Here is a 23,968-nt window from a genome sequence, read left to right on the forward strand (position 1 = left end):
TTTTGGCCTGTAGGAGCAAAATCGCTCCTGTCCCTCTGTGAAGGACGGGAGCTCGTTTTCAAATATCTTACTGTCCCTGCAGAGTCAAGATGAATTTCGAGTTGGAAGTAATGGAGAAAGGCGAGATCTTTCCATTGAATATAGATTGAAGATTTTCATGAGCACAGAAGTGCCTCCAGGAGCAAAATCGCTCCTGTCCCTCAGTGAAGGACCGGAGCTACAAATCAAATTTTGTTTTGTCCTTGCAGGATTTCAACAACTTGACGATTTGAAGAGGTCCAAAGGAAGATGTTTTATCAGATGAATATAATTTGAAATGCAAATATGAAGAAGAATGGTCCAGAATGGAAAATCGCTCCTGTCCCTCTCCAGGGGACCAGAGCGATGAGGTACGTCCTCTTCATTTTCATAATTTTGGCGCCAAATAAACATTTCAAATTTTCCTTAAATGCTAAAACCGATAAGTTTTGAAAATCCAATTAAATTCGCATTTAATATGGCGTTAGTCATTTATTAATTATTTTGCCTTTATTAAAATCGAAGTTTACAAATTAAAAAACGGAAGGCATTTAATTAATAATGAATTTAATTATTAAAAATCGAATGGAGCGCTCATACATGGAGGTCGGCCTTGTTATTTAATTAAAAAATCATTTAAAAATCGTTTGAAATTGTTATATTTTACCAAGTCGGCCTTAGTAAATGGAGAGGTGCAAGCGCTATATATAGGGGGGTGAAAACTATTATTTTCACATCATTATTTTATCCTTCTACATGCGAATTGAGGAAAACGAAGATAGTGCGAAGTGTGTTCGAAGAGGTGCGAATTCCATCCAAGGTGGCGTAAGCAATCAAAGGTGGTGCGATATTTGAAGACCTTCATTTGAGCGAATTTGCTGAGAGTGGAAGACCACGTTAAAGGTGAACTTGAAGATCACATTGAAGACAAAGGTGGCGAAATTGATATCTTGAGGAGATAACGTGAGTCTACCACTCTATGAGTTGCTAAAGGTGTCAGAAATTAAAGATGCGGTGATCAATAGCCTAAGTGAGCCTAGTACAACAAGGTCAAATGTTCAAGCCACTATCAATATGACTCAAGAGGAAGGCGACTCCCAAGGACAATCTGAACAAAATGAATGCATGGTTCAAACAATAACCTTCCCAGCTAAAAAGGAAGATATGTTGGAAGGAAAAGTATTACTCAAAAGAGGCGAGACTAAGAAAACTCAGCCTACCATCAAGGAAGGCTTCGCTACTAATCAGACTCTTCCAGAAAGGGAAGTCGTAACTAAGAAAGATGTGGTTAAAAAAGGAAAATCCACAAACAAAACAGATCACTCAAAAGAGGAGAGTCTAACAAAGAACAATCATTCAAAGGTTAATGAAGTCAAATATCAAGAACACAATGGCGATTCTTCAGCTCCTTCTCAAGGAAAGGACGAACCGGCCCCGTTCTTGCTATCAGTTAGAATATTTGGAAAATTATTGCACAATTGCCTTTATGATTCCGGAGCCTCAAGCAACGTGATGCCTCTAGCCGTTTGTCAAAGACTTGGAATAACTCCCACACCTACCAAGAGGAAGGTCACTCAGCTTGACAAGACAGAAGTTCCAGTCATGGGAGAATTGAACAACATCCACATGCAATTGGCCGCGGATCCAAGAGTCCAGAATTTTATAGATATTTCAGTAGTGGATATTCCAGATTCATATGGGATGCTCCTAAGTCGAGATTGGTCGCGAAAATTGAATGGATATGTATCGACCGATTTTGCACACATGTGGCTACCATGGAGAGGAGTCCCGAACCAGATTAAAATTGATAGCACTCCAAGGTTGAGGTTGATGATAACTGAATATGGGGAAGACAATGAAGTCCTATTTTTAGAATCCGATCTAGGAACGTACAAACCCAAAGTGGAGGAAGTCTTGATGATACAAAATATACAAGATGAAGATACCCAGCAAGAAGTCATAGAATCGACAGAGATGGTTATTGAAAGCAATCAAGGATCCGATCAAGAGGATGAAGGGATGTTTGAAAACTTCAGAACGTTCGTACAAAGAAACATCCAGCAAAGTGTACAGCTTGGCAATATGGCGTCCGTCCGAGATTTGCTTCTTCCGAATTGGTGTAGAATTCACAATGTCGTCCACTCAGAATTATCTTGTGCTTTATGCCAGACCGCATTGGAGCAAATATACAAAAGAGTCCCACAGACACTACTTATGGAAGAAATTCAAGATTCAGAAGATGAGAGCTCTACGGAAAACGAAGTCTTATCCGATACATCATCTGAAAGTCAAGAAAGTCCAAAAACAGAAAATCAAGAAAATCAAATATGGACATTAAGGTTCGACGGATCTAAATCCAAACAAGGATCTGGAGCTGGTTATGAATTGATTAGTCCAAAAGGAGAAACATACCTTGCCGCTCACAGATTGCAGTTCCCTTGCACCAACAACGTAGCAGAATATGAATCTTTGGTTCATGGATTACTGTTAGCCATCCAAAAGGGGGCGAAGATACTGCAAGTATATGGAGACTCAGAAATTGCAATAAGGCAAATCAGGAAGCAATATGTTTGCCATGACAAAAGATTAACCAAGTACAGAAATCGAGTCTGGGATCTAATTGAAAGTTTTGATGCTTTCAATATCAATTCAATTTATAGACATCAGAATCAAGTGGCCAATTCACTTGCACAGGCCGCAAGCTCATTGATTCCATTAGCAATGGAAGGATTGAAGAAGTTTACAGTCGAATTAGTATCGGTTCCTTCAGTCCCAGATAACATTACCAATTTCCGAGTGTTCGAAGACGACAAGCATATTCTGGACTTCCTAACCAACACGGACGTCTTCTTAACACAGATCATAGATGAAGAAGAGGCAGGTGAAGCGGAGTTTGACGCTGAAGGTGTCCTGAATTTAAAGACAAACACTATTCCAAAAGGAATGGTAGAATTAGAAAGGATTTTCGATCCTGACAAGCTAAAAGAAAAGAAAAATCACAGCGTAGAAGGCAATATGTGTGATACAGTTAATCTAGGTGATGATATACAAACTAAGAATGTCTTCATGGGAAAGTCCTGCACAGCGACCGAAAGAAATGGAATCCTGAAGAACATGAGGGACTTCCCAGATGTCATCGCATGGAGCTATGAAGATCTCAAGACCTACGACACTGCAATTATCACTCACACAATCCCGTTGAAACCAGGAAGCAAGCCATTCAGGCAAAGACAAAGACCCGTCAACCCTTTGTTAGAACCGCTGATATACCAAGAGGTGAAGAAGTTACTCTCAGCCAAGATCATCTTCCCAGTAAGACATTCGACGTGGGTCGCCAACCTGGTACCTGTTAGAAAGAAAAATGGAGAGATCAGATTGTGTGTTGATTTCAGAAATCTTAACAGAGCATCAGAAAAAGATAATTATCCGTTACCATCATTAGATGAAGTGTTGCAGATCGTCAATGGATCGCAGATGATGTCCTTCCTAGATGGATATTCAGGATACAATCAAGTCCTAGTCGAACCTGAAGATCGACTGAAGACCGCTTTCACTACCAAATGGGGAACGTTTGCCTATAAGAGAATGCCTTTTGGACTCATAAACGCCGGGGCCACATTCCAGAGAGCTATGGATATCGCTTTCAGAGATTTAATTGGTAAATGCATTATTATATACATGGATGACATCACAGTTTTCTCCAGGCAAAGAGAAGATCATGTGGACGACTTAAGAAGAGTCTTCCAAAAATGCAGAAGATACGGTGTCTCCCTCAATCCAAAGAAATGCATATTTGGGGTCACAGAAGGAAAGCTTTTAGGACATGTCATTTCAGAGAAGGGAATATCTATTGATCTTGAAAGAGTAAAGGCCATATCAAATATCAATTTGCCAGCAAGCAAAAAAGAGCTCAAGTCATTTTTCGGCAAGATCAACTTTGTTCGAAAGTTCATTACCGGATTTGCCGAGATTGTCAGACCATTGAATGAAATGTTAAAGAAAGATGCAAAGGTTGAATGGACTCCGCAAGCCAAAAGGGCGTTTGAAGAAATAAAGACCGCAATCACAGAAGCGCCAGTTTTGATCAGTCCAGATTATCTCAAGCCTTTCTATCTATATTCCTTCGCTTCCGATTACACTTGTGCCGCTATTCTCACCCAGAGAAATGAAGAAAGGGACGAGAACCCAATTGCATTCATGAGTACTCCATTGAAGGATGCAGAACTCAGATATCCAAATGTTGAAAAGCAAGCATATGCCCTAGTTAAGGCAGTGAAGAAATTCAGACATTACCGTTTGAGAGCCAAGATTTATGCAATAGTGCCCGATGCAACAGTCAAGACTCTTCTCATGCAAAATGAATTAGGAGAGAGAAGAGGAAAGTGGGTCGCCATTATCCAAGAGTTTGATATTGAGATACAGCCCATGAAACTTGTCCGAGGGCAAGCCTTGGCGCAAACATTGGCAATTGATGGACCAGGATTAGTTCAACAAGTTTATGAATTAGAAGATGTCACACATGATGAATGGTACAAAGATATTGTGACATATTTGCTTAATCACAGATGTCCTGCTCATATGACACCTACACAAAAGAGAGCACTAAGATTAAAGTGTCAACATTACATGCTTCAAGGATCTGTTTTATATCGCAAAAACTATGAAGGAGTATACCTGAGATGTGTTGACAAAGATGAAGCAAAGCAGATAATTGAACATTTCCATTCCAAGTTTGGAACCGGACATGGAGCCAACCTCGCTACAGCTCACCAGATCCTAAGAGCAGGATATTACTGGCCTACGCTTTTTAAAGATACATTCAATCATATCAAGACTTGCCACACATGTCAAGTCGCAGCTTTTAGAGAAAGAAATCCTGCCATGCCACTGAATCCAGTGATTGAAGCTAGACCATTCGCCAAATGGGGAATGGACTTTATCGGTGTTATCAACCCCGCATCCTCAGCACAACACAAGTACATCATTACAGCTACAGATTATTGTACCAGATGGTCAGAGGCACAAGCACTTAAAGTTTGTTCTACCGAAGTTGTAATCAAGTTTCTGGAGGAGAACATAATCACAAGGTTTGGATGTCCTTATGCGTTGGTTTGCGACAATGGATCGGCGTTCACATCATTGAGATTCTCAAATTGGGCTTTTGAGTACGGAATAACCCTCAAGTTTTCATCAAATTATTATCCTCAGGGTAATGGGTTAGCAGAATCTACCAACAAGAATTTGCTCAGTGTTATCAAGAAATTATTAGAGAGAAGTCCAAGAGAATGGCATACCCAGTTAAGATTCGCTTTATGGGCTGACAGAATCAGAACAAAGAACGCATTAGGCATTTCGCCTTATTTTCTAGTTTATGGCCAAGACCCAGTCTTCCCCATGCAACTCAGGATTCCGACTTTAAGATTCATTCAGGAGTACATGGAAGATACTGATGCAGTGCAGGCCAGATTGACGCAGTTAATGAACTTGGAAGAAAAGAGAGATCAAGCATTAGAGAACTTTGCGAAACACCAAGGAGTGGTGAAGAGATGGTTTGATCGACAAGCAAGAGTCAAGGCGTTCCGAATTTCAGATCTCGTCCTGTATTGGGACAAAGCACATGAGAAACGAGGTGAACATGATAAGTTTGATAAGCTCTGGAAGGGCCCTTATCAAATTTCAGAGATATTGGGAGAAAATGCATTTAGGTTGCAGACTTTAACAGGAGAGGACATCCCGTTGCCTGTCAATGGGAGATATCTCAAACATTATTTCCAGTCCTAAAATGCCCAAGGCCTTCCCTTGTACATAGCTAGTTTAGTTTGCTTTCGTTGTTTTCCGTTTGTTTGTTTTTCGTTTCGCTTTGGTTTGCTTTTTGTTTTCGTTCTTAGTTTAGGTGTTTTTTGTTTAGGGTTAGTTGTTTTGTCCTGAGGGGTATCCATTTGACATTGGGTGATTTTGTCATGTAACGCTCTGACTTCCCGCTAGGTTGTTGGGTGCATTTGGAAAATCATGAGGTCTTTTGGAATTACAAAGAGAGTGTCTTTTAATAAAGCTTTGAGTCAGGACGTATTTGCATTGAAGTAGATTAGCTTATTGAACTCACGTATTTTGTCCTCCAGTTATTATATTTTCACACACTTATAATCTCCGAGTCATTATGGTTTACAGGCGAAGCTGTGATCAGTGAAATCTAAAGTCTAGCTTCAGCGCCACCGCAATCCTCAAACCCTAGTGAGTTTCACTACTCACGAGCCAAAGAATTGACGGAACTGAAAAGCAGTATAAAAAGAAAAGATGAAAAAATGAGAAAAATCAAAAGAAAAGAGATGAGCTAAAAGGAAATATCAAAATTGGCTAAAAGGGAATTTACGAGTAACTCCATCGGGGCTATAGACGCCTGACTGGCAATGGAGCAATATTCGTGAGCTTGCGGCGATAACCTCGTCGGGACTATGGACGTCCGACTGGCAGCGAGGCTCTATCCAGGATGCTTTTGAAGTTTAGACGAACTACGTAGCTTATCACAGGGGAACCTGAAGATCATGATTGCCTTGTCGAGGGGAATTAACGCATTTGCACACACATGGGTAACTGTGGACTTGATACTTTGTCTCAATATGATGGTCTCTTCTTGTAAATGTTTCTTAACTCCTGGTTTTGTTGAGAGAGGTTTTCTGAGTTTTCCTTTAGAAAGATTGATTCCCAAATGTTTTGCAACATTTCTCAGTGGTGTCGCCAGATGTTGTGACCATTTCACACATCGCCCCATCGCAAATGGGGACCCCCTCTTTTTGCTCGTTTTTCCCTCGTTTTTTGCCTTCGTTTTTAGGATTTTGTTAGTCAGTCAGTTGTCTGGATTTAGGGTCAACCCTTAGGGTTTTCATTTCTATCTTTTCAGGCCAGAATCCAGTCGTTTTGAGGACTTTTGAGCTTCCTTTTCGAAGGATGCTAATTTTGAATGCAATGAATTCGCCAGAATGGTCTATTTTCAATTGGAATTTTGATGCAAAGCTTAAATTTGTCTAAGTGTTGGAGATGAAATGTGAATTTTTGTCCGATTGAATATTTTTGACCAAATTTTGACCTTTTTTGATTTTGATCCGAGGCATTGGAAATGACTTGTTGTCGCCTTGTGAAGTGTTAAAATGTGTAAAATCATGATATTTTGGCCTGGAGGAGCAAAATCACTCCTGTCCCTCTGTGAAGGACGGGAGCTCGTTTTCAAATATCTTACTGTCCCTGCAGAGTCAAGATGAATTTCGAGTTGGAAGTAATGGAGAAAGGCAAGATCTTTCCATTGAATATAGATTGAAGATTTTCATGAGCACAGAAGTGCCTCCAGGAGCAAAATCGCTCCTGTCCCTTAGTGAAGGACCGGAGCTACAAATCAAATTTTGTTTTGTCCTTGCAGGATTTCAACAACTTGACGATTTGAAGAGGTCCAAAGGAAGATGTTTTATCAGATGAATATAATTTGAAATGCAAATATGAAGAAGAATGGTCCAGAATGGAAAATCGCTCCTGTCCCTCTCCAGGGGACCAGAGCGATGAGGTACGTCCTCTTCATTTTCATAATTTTGGCGCCAAATAAACATTTCAAATTTTCCTTAAATGCTAAAACCGATAAGTTTTGAAAATCCAATTAAATTCGCATTTAATATGGCGTTAGTCATTTATTAATTATTTTGCCTTTATTAAAATCGAAGTTTACAAATTAAAAAACGGAAGGCATTTAATTAATAATGAATTTAATTATTAAAAATCGAATGGAGCGCTCATACATGGAGGTCGGCCTTGTTATTTAATTAAAAAATCATTTAAAAATCGTTTGAAATTGTTATATTTTACCAAGTCGGCCTTAGTAAATGGAGAGGTGCAAGCGCTATATATAGGGGGGTGAAAACTATTATTTTCATATCATTATTTTATCCTTCTACATGCGAATTGAGGAAAACGAAGATAGTGCGAAGTGTGTTCGAAGAGGTGCGAATTCCATCCAAGGTGGCGTAAGCAATCAAAGGTGGTGCGATATTTGAAGACCTTCATTTGAGCGAATTTGCTGAGAGTGGAAGACCACGTTAAAGGTGAACTTGAAGATCACATTGAAGACAAAGGTGGCGAAATTGATATCTTGAGGAGATAACGTTGAAGATCATTCATACCTCAATTTGGCCTAGGCGAATTTTGTCTTTTTGCATTCTAGAGTTAGCTCTCTATTGAGGTATGGCGACCCCGAAGGCGGGAGCATCCACCAGTCGCTCAGCTCTCATGAAAGAAGATCAGAAGACCGAAGAAGTGGAGACCAAGATCGTGTCAAAGTGGAGCAACATTGGAGATACAAACTTGGGGAACTTTAGCACGAAGAAGTTTCGAGAGGTCCCCTACATTGGCAATCCATCACCTGTCGCCCGGAGAATAATAGAGAGTGGCATCATTAAGGCGGCTGGTTTTCCTCCAGCTATTCAGTGCCACGAGTTGATGATCGAATGCGCCCGACACTATAATCCACAGTCCAGGACGATCGTGTCCAATGAGGGAAACACTTTGGCGTACCTTTCAGAGGAAGCTATAAGTGAAGCTTTCCATCTTCCAGAGCACAGGGACATGTTATACAAGAGCATAGAAGGAGCCAGGTCAATGTACGATGATGATCCAGATGCTTGCTTAAGCATAATTAACAAGAACTGGCTACTCAAGAGTCGTCCCCGTCTAAGCAAGATCCCGAACACACCGCACAGGATTGATTTCCAGGAGGAGTACAGAGATTTGATTACCATGCTCAACCGAGTTACAGGAGCACCTCATGCCTTCTATTTTGAGAAGTGGATGTTTTACTTCATCCAGGTGATTGTTCAGGGTAAAGGTACGATACATTGGGCTAGGATGATTAGCCATTGCTTAGACGTACAGTTGAGGAGACTCAGGGCTACTAAGTCCTTCCACATGAGTTCATACGTCATCTATGCTTTGATCAGGAGTGTTGAGTACGCAGGACTACCTCACAGAGGAATGATTGGAAGAGGACCCGGCGAGGTCAGAGCTTGTGATTCCTATGCCTACTTGCATCATCCGCCAGGGAAAAACTACAAGTTAGTTAATGACACCTTCACGATGAACATCACGAGGACGTTGCAAGGAGGGATTCACAACAGATTATCTCAGGATGCCCAGGAATTCATCAAGAGGTTCGGTGCTTGGTTCATTCAGTTTCCCAAATTCACTTACATTAGAGTGCATGGATGTCCTTTACCACCATACATGTTGCCGAGATATCCGACAGACAGAATTGTGTTACTTGAAGTAACAAGACAGTTGGCAGCATATGCAAAGGCATTCAGGCACAGACATCAGAATGGAGTCCAAGTACCTATTATTTTGGGTAATTCAGTTGAGGTATGTCCTAATGTTTTAGCCATGGATGACGCAGAGAAGGAGTTAGCCTTGTATTCTTTTTCTTCTTTTGCTTGGAGAAATAGCTTTGATCCACATGGACATTTAGAGGAGACAGTCGGCAGAAGATTTAGACATGAGTACCAGATTGAAGATTTTATGATGAACCTCCTAGATGATCTTGAGGTGAAACGGAAAATGCATTCTAGATTACCTTTGGATTTCATCAGGAAATGCAAGATTTACATAGTGGCCGACCAAGCTCAGGACAATGGCAGACATATCCAATCTTCCTATGATAGAGAAAGCAAAACAATAAGGTTGGATTGGAATGAGCCCGAGGTCGTGGATTTAGATGCTTTGATGGCACCAGTCTTGTCTTGTACTCGCAGATGGGTAGACGTTCAGCATCAGAAGTTGAGAGAACAAGGCATAGCTATGTCTTTCACTTTGGAAGAGAAATCAGCCGAAGGTGGAGCCAGTGTGAGTGAAGGCAATCCTAATCCTAGGAATTCAGGTGAAGGTAACCTTCGATGTGCCAGTGAGAGCAATCTCCATCCAAGAGGTTCGAAGAGAAAAGAAAGGTCAGAAAAGAAAGAGTCTTCCAAGAAAAAGCAAGGGGCCAACAAAGATCAAGCACCAGGTACTTCTTCTAGATCAGAGAATAGAACAATTCAAGTAGAAGAGTCCATGGAGTCTATGGTACAGAATGACAGGCAGGAGGAAGGACAGGCACAGCATGTTTCGTCAGATGGATCTCTCCAAGACTATGAGTTAGAAGAAGATAATGAAATGACATCTCCTCCCAGAGAAGAAGAAATGGTGCATAAAGAGATTCAAGTTCAAGAGACAAGATCGAATATCCCAGATTGGTTGAAAGAGAGATTGACTAAGGTGATCGTAGTAGAGGACGAGGACAATGCAATTGATTTAGAGAGCCTTGTTGGACGTTCACATGAAGTAACAGAGAAGAAGAAGGCTACCAAGATGTCCAAGATGATTCGAGATGAGACTGGATCTAGGAAATTGCAGATAGCTACACCGGCAGCAGACAAATATGAAGGTGAGATCCTAGCAGAAGAATATGATATACAGACTTTTGAGTTAGGACCACCTACAACAAAGCAGACTTTAGATGATGCTACCGATTCATTTGAGGCATTGAAAGACAAGCTTAGAGAAGAAATGGAGAAGAACAGAAAGCTTGAGAGAGAGAGAGGTGCATGGAGGACATATTTCAGTCACATCAATGAACCTTTGGGACGTCAGGATCCAGTTAGATCACCAGTGCAGGCATTGCCGCTTCAATCAATCAATGAAGCAGAGAGATTCAGGAACCTGGTTCAACGTACATGTAGTTGGATGGATAGATCTCATACAGTGGCCATAGAGTTTGTTACAAGGATGATGAAGGTCATTCATCAGGCTATCCAAGTTCTTGAGATAATCCACAAATTGATGACAACAGTAGCTGCATTTGCCCATACCAAGGACGTTGTCATTCCTGTCTTGAGAGTTATAAGACACACATCAAGAAGAATTTTAGCGCAGGAGAGGATCTTGGAGGGTGATTCTCACAGTTTGTTCCAGTGGTCAACCTTACTCCATATGAAGAATGTTTTCTTTGAGGACATCAGTGTTAGATGTGGCCAACTTGAGGAAGTGATCAATCCGATCCAAGACAGAGTATTTGAGGTACTTCGTACCATTCTTGGCAGAGGGATCGAGGTCGAGACAGATGTGGATATGCAGGAATTTGAGGATAGAATCAAGATCATCTTTCGCAAGGACGCAGATGTTACAGATGAGCAGTATGATCAGATGTTTGCCACCATGCTCCTGATTGATAGAACGAAGGAACTTGAATCTACTTGGGACGCAGCTCTTCTAGATGCATTCGATCAGGTCATCCACTTAGAGGAGAGTATGAAGAATCTTCCCGAGATTCCAATCACAGAAATCGAAGGAATCGTGACAAAATTCATTGCATATGCTAAGAAAGAGAATTGGAAAGGGAATAAGATTCTGGATGAAAGGTTGTTACAGATGACATGACATCTTATTTCTCATTGGTTGATACCTCCTAGGTTTTTGTGCCGAATTTAATATTTGGCTGTGTATTTAATATTGTTCAATAAAAAGGAGGTCATTTGTAACAAACCCTAATTAGGGTTTAGGTGTCATGATCTTGTCCGTTGATTTACTTTCAATCTGGGCCTTTCATTGTAACTGGGGATGCTATTTATACCCCCATTTTTCATTTCATTGAGTAATAGTATAATAGAGGAATAGAGTAAGAGTCAATAGTTGATTGTAAGAGAGATTAGAGTTAGAAGCAATTTTATTTTGTAGCAAGATTGAGTTTTGAAGAGAGAAATTCAAGCAATTGTTGTACATGATGACTTGGAAATCAATAAAATATTGAAGTTATGGTGTTTTGTTGCAAATTTCTCGAGTTATCTTCATGGTTGTTTGATCTACTTGAATCGTACTCAATCAAAGTAGCTTGTTAAATTTGAAGGACAAAGTGTGAGATTTGATATTTGGTAGGATCCGTAATCCAAACCACTAGCTTCTTGCTGATTGTAGGAACGCCTTGCGTGGTCGACTGGAGAATACTTTGAGTTCCTTAATCTTCAATCATTATTGTATCTTGGATATGTACCTTCGTAGTAGTGTCCTTGATCTTTGATGTATTGAGTATCATTTTATTACCTTAGAAGATCGCACTAATTTCAATTGAGTTGTTATCTTATGGCAAAATTGAAGTTGGTTGAATCTTGCCAAGTCTCGTCCATACTAAGTCATTCATAGGGTTAGGCTAGATTAGACCTCTTTTAAACCCTACTCCTTTTGCTATTTTTTGAAAGTTTCTTTAGTTTAGAAAATCTTTGAACTTTTGGAATACGTAAGGCCCCTTGGAGGAAACAGCAAATCACATCATACCACTAAAAGCTTGTCCACACGTAGAGACCCTACTAAAAGAACCTTGGAGTCTACCTAACTGATCCTTTGTGCAGATCTTCAGCAGTTAGAGACTATTTTCTCAAGAGAGGATAAGATGCCTATTGGTATTTTATTCTGTGTATGATTGTGTATAAAATACACGTCAACAGGTAGGAAGCAATACACACACATACACGCAAGGCAAGAAGCATACATGTAAGGCATGAAGCATAAACACAAGTAAGGTGGAGAGCAATACACATAAATACACACAAATACATAAGACACAAAGCATGCACATTATAGCTTATTCTTGATAACCAACCATATTAGAAACTTGAGGGGAAAGCACAATAGGGCATCAGGAGACTATCCTCCACAACTAAGCCCAAGAGTGTCGAACAACCAGCCAAGTCAATCCAACCCCTTGTCCCACAACCAATCCAACTCAATGGATAGTATACTTAATTGAGTGAACCCGTACTCCTGCATCTCCCTATTATGTTTCCTTGCCAATTCCTAATTTAACAATATTTAAAGTAGGTTTTTCTCGTAGGCTGGCAAGATTAATGCTCTAATACCAATGTAATGTTCCCTTTTCGGATATACCTAATTTTTGTCCAAATTTACAATTCCAACAATGCAACTTATTTACAAAGAGTATCCTATAACTAGGTTCAATAATAGCTATTGAAGAGAAATAATCAATTAACATCAATGAAATGATCATGATGATTTCTATTGATAAACACCATCACTTAAATGCACTTGGATCCATACTATAGCTTCTTTCCCAATACCCAATCATATTAGGGAATCGATGGGAAAGCACAATAGGGCACCGAGAGACTGTTCTACACGATTATGCCCAAAGGCGCGGAACATCCAACCAAGACAATTCAACCCGTTGGCCCACAAGTGGCACGACCTCCAGTCCATCCAACTTGGGGTGGTCTACTTAATTGAGGGAACCAATCTACTGCATCTCCCTTCTGTGATGTCCCTTCCTTAGGCATCTAAGACTTTAGTGGAGGTTTCCCTACTATTAGGGTCTCGTAGGTCAGCAGTGTGGTTTGGGGACCCAACCGGGGGTTGTGGAGCTCAAAAGGGAACTTTACGAGCCTTTCAGATTGGAGTTTTGGGGTTGAATCCATGATTAAAATTGAAATATTAAAGTTGGCCTTAAGGGAATAGTAAAAAGTGAATAGTAATAGAGAAACATAAGAGGAATAGTGAAGGTTTGTATCAGAACTATATGCTCAGCTAATGGTATGTACATCGGCCATTTAAGTGAAAGAAAGTCATCTTATTTGTTCTTCTTTGTGTGTTATGCATTATTCTAGTTTGTATCAGCAGTTTCTTTCATTTAGCATTCAAAAATCATTCAAAAACACTCAAAACCCAAACCAAAACAAGAAAATCAGTCAAAACCATTTTCATCATACGCTAGCCAAAGACTTTATTAGCAAACAACAATTACAAAAAACATCAGAGTTGGGATCAAATCTGGTAAAGATTGGGTCGGGGATCTTTCAATGGTATCAAAGCCATGACCCTGCAAGCCTGAGGGTTTTGTGGCTTATTACATGCATCACAGACAGTTTGGACCTTACAAATACTACACCCGTAAGAGAGGACCCCGTCAGTTAGCCATTAATATCGGTGTCCCAGCATGTGCAGATGTTGTTGTTGTAGCTAGGTCGGGTCCTTCTAGGGCCGACCTAGCATGATTAGATGGCTAAGTGGCATGTCGGCCTTAGCCATGATAAAGGGCAACAAATTAATGCTTATGTTGGGCACTATGATCCGATTCAGGTCTGGCAAGATGATGTAACTTGTAATGTATTGGTCTAGCCTCATTTGGGGCGATTCATGTAACTTGTAAATATGATGTAACTTGCAATAGGTCCTGACCTATATGTGTAACTTGTAATTCATAATGTAATTATGATTCTTGGCGCCAAAATATGCAAGGCCGACTAGAGGCCTATTGAGGGCAAAGTCACCTATATATGCAAGGTGATTTGAGATCAAATCACAATCAATTAGCAGCGAACTACTTCTGATTATAAGCAGCGATCTACTTCTGATAGAGATCAGCAAATTATCTCTTGATTAGGAGAATCACCTAGGGTTCCTGAATCTGTCTAAAGGTTGGCGAATTTGTATTCCAAGCTGAGCGAACATCTTTCAGTGCTGCCAAATGAAGTTACAGTGACAGCAATCTGCATTTGAAGGATTGTCAAGGTCATAGCATTTCAGATAAGTCTGCCCTAGCATGGGAATGTTGTAATTGTGCTACTATGTTTGATCTAATATAAACTGAGATAATTGTTGCTGGATTTTTCACCTCCAAGAGGAAGGTTTTCCTAGGGTACTACTGTGTTATGTGTATTGTGTTTATTGTTTTATGTTCTTTGTTATCAGTCTGACCATAAAATCAACAGCAGATACGCGTGATCATCATGAGGGTAGTAGGAGCCCTAATCATAGACAAAACCACCCTGACCCTGATGAGGTGATGAGAACCTTGGCTAATGCTCAGCCTAGGATTGTGCAAGCACTTGACAGGTTACAAGATACATTGGACAGATTGGATTTGGGACACCATAGGGATAAGCGTGGCAGGCATGACAAGTCAACATCTACAGCTGGCAGTCGTGGCAATAGTAGAGCTCCATCATCGTTTGACAATGCTCATGTTTCCCATAGACATGACAAGGCTCATACTTGGACAGTAGACAAACCCATGCAGCCTCATTTCCCTCCTAGAGATGCGCCACCCCCAATTGACCCACAGGAGGGCGTTGCATTTTAGGATATGGTGATGGCAGCCAATGATGAGTGGGCCCACCTACCTACTCATGTGAGAGAGGCATTCCCTCTCCACTAGTACTGTTCATAGCACAGAGACAGCATGAGGCGGAATGATAGACACCCCCGTCAGCAATGGAACGGTGACCTACAGAGTACCAACAATCTCTCTTTGTCTACTTTTGATGGTAGTGGGACGATGAGTGCACGTGCTTGGGTGCACAAGTTGGATATATACTTGTCGCTTAAGCCTATGCCTAAGGACGAGGCCATATGGTTTGCAATGTTGGATCTAGAGGACGTGGCTTGCGATTGGTGGCACCATGGTTTGGTCACCCAAAACCATGGACTTATACACTCCTATCCGAGTTTACCGAGTAGTTGATCTCTAGATTTGATCGCAAGGACGTGGAGTTGTACTACAGGGATCTAGCACTATTGAGACAAACAGGCCACATTGAAACTTACATCAATGAGTTTCAAGTTTTCAACACATTTTAGTGATGGTTCTTGAGATGCCCGCCATATGTGTGGTGATGTTGTTTGTTGAGGGTTACATGACAGACTATGAGGACTGATCAAGGCTCTTAAGCCTAGTACCCTACATGAGTCTATACAGATTACCCTGGACCTAGACAACACACCACCACCCACTTCTTATCACTCGAATAGGAAGTTTTCCAAAGGCTCTAAGCCTAATCAAAGGTCTTCTACAAAGCATAGGGGTACACCACCTCCTCCTAGGATGGATCCAGAGACACGAAATGAGTTGAGGAGGAAGAAGCTTTGCTTCTCCTGTAAGGAACCTTGGGAGCCCGAACACAGATGCCTTGGGAAAGGCAAAGCACATCTCATAGAGGTTTATTCAAATGTAGATGATGAGCACACACAAGATACAGGATCTAAGGACACCCATGGTGATGATGAGCAGGAGGTTCCACGGATAGAGCTTGGAGAGGATGAGACTTTGGATACGTCCAAGGTCACTATTGCTACACTTTCAAGAGTCCCTAGGATCCATCCCTTTCGGTTGAAGGGAGTGATTAAGGGACAGCGTGCAACTTGCCTTGTGGACAGTGGTGCCACGCATAATTTTGTTGACGAGGGTTTGGTTGCTAAGCGTGGGCTACGGGCAAAGGATTTTTCGGGTTTTAGTGTGACAGTTGCAGATGGGTTTTCTATGCGTTGCACTAGGAGGGTCCCACAACTCTGTATTCAGATGGGTGATTACACTTTGACCGATGACTTCTATGTTGTGGGTCTTGGTGAGATTGACACAGTGCTTGGCATCCAGTGGCTTCAATCGCTTGGCAGATATGTTTAGGATTTTAGGCGAATGGAGTTGGATTTCATAGCGGATGGCAAGAAGGTTGTGCCGAAGGCTCTCTCTGATGGCAAACCTATTGTAGTTTCAACACACAGGATGGAGTCTATTTTCAGGCATGGGGATGTTGCTTGGGTTGTGGAGTGTTCCATTTCATCCAAGTCACCTTCTTCAGACGATAGACCAGCATTTCATGTAGATACCCAGACAGTGTTGGACAAGCACAACATAGTGTTTGGAGACCTTCCTTCTGGTAGACCTCTTGACCGTGGGTTTGAGCATATGATAGAGCTAGAGGAGGGCGCCAAACCCATGATTACTATCCCTAATCGTCGTCCTAAGGCACTTAAGGATGAGATAGAGAAGACCATCCGAGAGTTATTGGACATGGGATTCATCAAGCCTAGTTCTAGCCCCTTCGCTTCTTTTGTGGTGTTGATGAAGAAGGATGGCACTATGCGCATGTGCATTGACTACTGTGCACTCAATAAGAAAACAATTAAAACTAGGTATCCGATTCCGTGCATAGATGAGCTAATAAATGAGCTCCATGGGGCAATGTATTTTTTGAAGATTGATCTTCGATCAAGATACTATCAAATCTGTATTTGTGAGGACATCCATAAGACCGCATTCGGATGCCACTATAGACACTATGAGTTTTTAGTGATGCCATTCGGTCTCACTAACGCACCTGCTACGTTGCAGTCGTGCATGGATCATGTGTTCAATAAGCAACTGCGTAAGTATGTGCTTGTATTCTTCAATGACATTCCGATACAATAGAACCTGGGAGGAGCACATGAGGCATTTGGATGAGGTTCTTGGTATTATGGAGGCTCGGTCTCTGTTTGCCAAGATGTCTAAATATGAATTTGGACTTACAGAGATATTATACTTGGGACATACGATTTGTGCAGATGGAGTGAAGTTCACCAGGAGAAGTTACAAGCAATGCTAGATTGGCCACCACCTAGGAATGTTTCAAAGTTGTGTCGTTTCCTAGGATTATGTGCATATTACAAGAGGTTTGTGAAGGGGTATTCACAACTAGCAGCCCCTTTGACAAATCTTACACCGAAGGGTGCTTTTAGTTGGACAGATGAGGCACAAAGTATATTTGATAGGCTCAAGTAGGTTAAGTCCATGTCCTGTCCTAGCTCTTCCAGACTTCTCTCAGCCCTTTGTTCTAGAGAGTGATGCATCAGGAGGTGGCATAGGAGTGGTGCTTATGTGAAACCGCCATCCCATTGCATACGAGAGTAGGAAATTGAGGGACAATGAGAGATTGTACTCCACCTACGATAAGGAGATGCTCATCATTATGTATGACTTGGCGAAGTTTCGACAGTACTTAGTGGATGGGAGGTTTGTGGTGAGAACTGACCACAATAGTTTGAAATACTTCTTGGAACAAAAAGAACTTAATGAGCGCCAACGGAAATGGGTCAACAAGATTCAGGCATATGATTTTGACATTGAGTTTGTCAAGGGGAAGAAAAATGTTGTTGCTAATGCACTTTCCAGGCGGCCTTCTGTAATATCCCAGTAATTTTTTTTTGGTTTTTTAGGCCAATAATAATCATCCACAAACAGATAACCCGTTAAAGTTAGAAAGCGTAAACTGAAACTTGCTGAAAAAGCAACCCTTCCACTTTCTAATCACCAAGTGCCCAATATGGGAAGGTGAGAGCATACGGTGAAGAGGGGATCGTTAGATCTGAAATCTGCTAAAAGAAGAAGTGGAATACAATACTGGGCGGCAAGCCAGCCCCTTCTGCTTATCCAGCGGGACAACAAGAGACTTGGCGGTGAACCAGCCAAGAGGAACACACAAAGGCACAAATCACTCGACCGGGATATTTCAGCGGGAGGACTGAAATTACAAAACAATCTCAACTCAACCGCTTATGTAGCAGGAGGACCATTACAATCAGGCATCACTCGACCACTTATGCAGCGGGAGGACTGAATTACAATTTACTTGAAAATAGGCGGCAAGCCAGCCTCTTCCACTTTTCAGCGGGGTGAGAGTTACAAGCCAGAATTGGTTAGTAGTACTACTACTTAACCTTACAATAATCAAGATAGTGTGAGAAGAGAGTAATGTTGAACATCTAAATACTAAGCATGAAATTTCTGCTAACATCAAATCTGCAGGCTGGAATTGCAAAACCAACAGCCTATGGATTCACTAAAACGCTCATAACTCTCTCATTACTTACCCAATTCACCCAAAATCAGTTCTAAACTAATGCTATACCAGCTACAATGAAAACAAACCCAAAGGAAGCCATCAAAACACCCATATTTATTTAGCACACTTCCCAATGCATTCACTAAACCCCACGCCTAACCTGGAAAGTTCGATTTCCATTATAAAATTCCAAACACAAAAGAAGATGCTAAGAACTTACAAGATGTATTGCCAGTGGTAGGAAGGAAGGATGAGCCGGTACCTAGAATGATGGAATCGCTTGGCCAAGAGGTATGAGCAAAATACACTTTCAACAGCTCCGCGACCAGCAACCCAAAAACACTCCAATCTCACACAAAACACTCCACAATCTGTAACTCACTCACCAACAGCACTGGAAATACATAGACACAGCTAGGTACTATCTTGCAAGTACGAAACTGAGACTTAGCTAGGAAGCCACACTTCGAAGCTCAGATTTTTCAATCGCCAATTCGACAGCATAACAATGCAAATTCATAAGATATCCAAATGGGAGGCCAAGCACCTGTATTTATAGTTTTTTCCCTCTGAAATTCAAATGTAAATGCTCACAAATTCACCTCTCCAAATTTCATTTCATTTCACTAACATATGGCATCCAAATGACATTTCATTCCATTTTCTAAGGTGGGCGCCCAAGTTGCATTTTAACCAATAATTAAACAAGTTCGAACTTGCCTAAGTCTTCAACAATAACTTAATGCATTCTCCAAATTTCAATGCCTAACTTAGGAAAATATAACATTGATATTAGATATAAACATGTATTTTCCTAAGTCGCCCAATATATCATTAATCAGTAATAAAATAATTAAATATTAAACCTTAGGATAAGGAAATAATATTTAATTAAATCACTTATGACTCCAATACTGATTATCAACAAAATCCAAGATGAAGTTGAGCAATGAAGACCACTGAAGTGCTATAGGATTAGGACCCTGTCCAAACTGCTAAAAATAGAATTGCTCAATACTGCCACTTACTAAAAATAGTAAGTCATGAAATACTCCTCCGAAAAACATGATCTTCGCACCCTGAGAAAGAGCTTGGAAAGCTCAGTAAGACAACATCATCCAAACAGCCAAACCCTAACTTACTAAAAATAGTAAGTTCTCACTTCACCAAAGAATCAAATGCATGTTATACCACCCTAGAGCTCATGAAAAACCCAAAAGGAAACCATAGATAGAACTGAATAATTCCCTCCTAGTAAACCCTAAAAAGCTCGAGCAGAACTCCACAAAAGTTTGAAACCCTAATTCTCCTTTCCAAATAGCCTACGGGTCTCCGGAATAGGCCAATGGACCACTAAACTAATCACTGCGAAGAAGGGGACATTACACCTTCAGTTGCTGCCCTTTGTTCCATGAGTGAGATTTCAGCTCAACTTTTAGTTGAGTATTCCAAAAATCAGTTCGCATGTGAGGTTATGGATGGACAGGTCCAAGATGACAGGTACGTTGTGATTGATGATGTGATATACTACAAGAATAGAATCTATTTAGTTCTTGGATCGAAGCTAAAGGAAAATATTCTACGTGCCATTCATGATACACCACTACGAGACATCCTGGCTACTTCAAGACATACAAGCAGGTTTGTGAGAGATTCTCATGGAAGGGTCTCAAGGATGATGTCCTACGCTACATTCACGAGTGTGTGACTTGTCAATAGAACAAGTCAGAGCATAGTTTGCTAGCTGGACTTTCGCAGCCATTGCCTATTCCAGAGCAGAAGTGGGAAGGTATATTGATGGATTTCATTACGGATCTTCCGAGAGTTCAGGGGAAGGATTGCATATATGTGGTTGTTAATAGATTGACGAAGTATGAAAACTTATTTCCTCTTGCAGCCAATTTCACCGCCTCATAGGTGGCAGAGTTATTCTTTCATGAGGTATTTCGTCTCCATGGTCTTCTCAAGACCATTGTCAATGATCGAGATAGTAGATTCATGAGTATATTTTGGCAGGAACTATTCTGAGATAGTGAGCAAAAATGTTGATTGCCCAACTAAGGATGAGTTCTCATCACTTGAGATGTGAAACACGTAGATGGATGATACCTAAAGAGAAGTGAAAAAAAAAAGAATATGCCAGAATGGCATTTCATCGTGTTCTACTCAGCATATAGCAACATTCGCATCAATTATGAGGACATCTTGAAAACTAACAATCTAAGCACATTGTTTGAAGATGCAAAGCTGGGAAAAACAATGAACTTATTGATAAAAAATTCATTGTTGAAGAAAAAATCTAGAAAGGAGGTTACAAATTGCTTAAGACTTTGGGGCCCTACCATTTACGGGTTTTGTGCTATTCTTGGGTCCTCATGGCTGCTTTGGCCTCATGGACATTATTAAAATCTTTCATTCATCCATCCAATGCAAACGGCTAATCTTCGATATGACCTTGACTGATCTTGATGAAATTTAAAGCCATCGGGTTTATAATGAGGCATTTTAAATGAATACAAAGTTGCCCCATGCATTTGTCAATGTAAGGAAGGAGGCCTTTAGATGACATGGACAATACTAAGCAATCCAAGTAAACAACTAGAAATGCACTGACCAATACCACATCATGGACAAGTGAAGCTATTTCATAATGTCCCCTAATGGGACTCTCTTATATTTTGACCTCGAATCACAATTTAAGTGGATAGTGATTACAATAGAGGGGCACTATTGTCAACTAAGCTTGGTCTAAACCCTGCACAACAAATTAGTCAACATTTCCATCATGCCTTGATAGACTATATATTCAGCATTCTTATATATTGCATAGTTATTTGAAGGATTCAACAACCCTTTCTCTCCCTACACCAATTCCCATTATGGAGCTCAAGGAGAATCACCCAAGGCACCTCAAGTCTATCCCTCTCCAACAAGCCCAAGAGCATCAAGGACCTCATCAACTTGGCGTACCTGCCGGAGCCTAATTGTCTTGCTTCCTTGTATTCTCCCTCCATGATTGGATGGTGAGATTGAAAGGTATTATAGACTCCATCATATAATTTACTTAATCGTCATATGAACAGTTAGAGATAGAAAGGCATTATTAAATTGTAATACATATTGTAGTCTATATTAATATTACTATTAAATTCTGCATAAGAACATTAGCAAGCTTCATATATTAAGCATACATATTCAGCTCATCCCCATGCATACCACCAAAAACAAAGATGTTACTACATGTAACTTAATAACAGTTCTGATCTAATCTGATCCATGGTGATGTCGCTGTATGCTTTTGATTCCTTTCCTTTATATCTCTCAATGTGAGGGAGAAGTCACAACTTTTCATCATGTATGCCCTTTAGCAATAGACATGCCATGTCCACCATTAACACCCTTTGAAAGAGTTGGACTCTTTATTATATCTGCCCTTTGAAAAGGGACACAACCTTTCATGATCAAATCTGCACTTCTTATTTGAATCAGATCTGCACTTCTGATTCCACAATCATCCCCCTTCTCAAATGAGGTTCTCTTCTCCCTTTTATAGCCCATGTTTGAGGGAATCACAACTTTTCCTTCCGTGTTTTTTGACCATTCATTAACTTAATTAAATTTTAAATATATTATTTTACATTATAATTAAAAATTTATTTTAATTTTTTTATATTATAATATTATTATTATTTATTATAAAATTCTATTTCAAAGTGGGGACATTACATATTTTCAGTTGAAGGCACTTGATAATGCGAAGGGGAGCAGCGATGGGCCCGGTTACCCAACAATAATAGAGACATAAAGCAACATCTTAAGTGACCGTGACCGTGACCGGTGACAAGCAGTTACTGGCAAAGTATATGATAAAAGCATAAGGGAACGATAGGAAGATAAAAGTAGGGTTATACTATGACTTGGAGTATTTTTTTCCATACCGCAAAGTCCATAGAACGTGATCAAGCGAATTAAGAGATTAAATCCAATGCTAATTCATTTTCAAGATTTTCTCGATGTTAGACTGTAATCTGTCATTTTGTGAAGTCTTATCTACTGCAAGGATGACAAATTTACTAAGGGCAGGGCCACAAGAAACAAAAAAACTGGTACAAGTCCAACATGTAGGACTAATTAGAATTTTTAAAACATAATAATTAAAAAGCTTTGCTAGCCTAGTTTGATCTTTTATGTATCCAGCTTGTATTGACTTCCGTTTGGATTCATCCGTTCCTAAGGTATGGCTGATTAGGTACTTATGTGATGTTTATCCATTTAAGCACATGTTAATTGAGATCTGTTAGTCTTAAAGTTTTCACCGAAAAAATCCTAATGCGTTCGAAATATTATTTTTCATTCCGCTTAGTATAACTTTTTTTCATTATTGTACTTGATTAAGATTACAGTCTGGAAGCCTAAATTTTACATTTGGTAGAAATAAAAGGCAAGTAATGTATTCTGGGAGTGATAGTTATCAGTACAGATATGGCGTTTATTTTGATTAAACGACCGCATATTACAAGGCAAAAGAAATTGAACGACTGCATATTACAAGGCAAAAGAAATTGAAATTGCGCAAAACAAATAGAATTGTACCTGAGTCGCTATGAGAGCCAAGATTCAACCAAAACTTCCTTCTTCACTCATTCGTTTTCTCACCAACTGACAAAACTTAAACGTTGTGAAAGTTGGAGGAAACGGAATTGTTTGAAGCTCAATATGGTCAAAAAGAACACAGGGTCCATTTCGAAAAAAGACTAGCATTTCGGCGGCTAGAAAATGCTATTATTGCTTTACTCCACACGAAGTCTGGTATATATGCCGATTTTATATAGTGTTTTGACGTACACCGCTGTCTGGTTAAGTTTTCTAAATGCCTTGCAATTAAACAGAATTATGGAATGCACTTAAATTGGGCTATCTACGCATTTAAATTGTGTTCTGCATGTTTTTGCTTTGCTGACCATCTCTGGGTCCCATAAGTTGTTTGGCAAGCATACATACTTTCATTCATTCAATACATTTTTATTTAGATCTACATAGTTAAAAAAAATATATAGTAGTTTAAATAAATGTCATCTAATAGATTGAAAGAAATATAAATATTGTAATAAAATTATTTATTATGAATTTAAATAAAGTAATTTTATTTATGATTACCCACTCATTTCTAGAGATAGGTGCGGTTGGCAACACCAATCAGTTGCTGGCTGGAACCAAGCATGTGTTAGGGGGAGCGAGCAATGATGGAGCACTTTAAAGAGGCTAAATAATAATTTTAA

General features: G+C 40.1%; 1 protein-coding gene across 1 annotated transcript in view; it reads right to left on the reverse strand.

The window, feature by feature from the left end:
• The window catches only part of LOC131064459 (glutamate receptor 3.3), a 183,087-nt gene extending 159,429 nt beyond the window's left edge, over positions 1-23,658 (reverse strand). Inside the window, exon 1 of the mRNA XM_057998608.2 lies at positions 23,283-23,658. The gene's annotated coding sequence lies outside the window, so the exon portion shown is untranslated. The remainder of the gene's footprint in view (positions 1-23,282) is intronic.
• Positions 23,659-23,968: the final 310 nt, after the last annotated feature.

Source organism: Cryptomeria japonica, chromosome 2 (genome assembly GCF_030272615.1).
Source record: "Cryptomeria japonica chromosome 2, Sugi_1.0, whole genome shotgun sequence".
Lineage (NCBI taxonomy): Eukaryota > Viridiplantae > Streptophyta > Pinopsida > Cupressales > Cupressaceae > Cryptomeria > Cryptomeria japonica.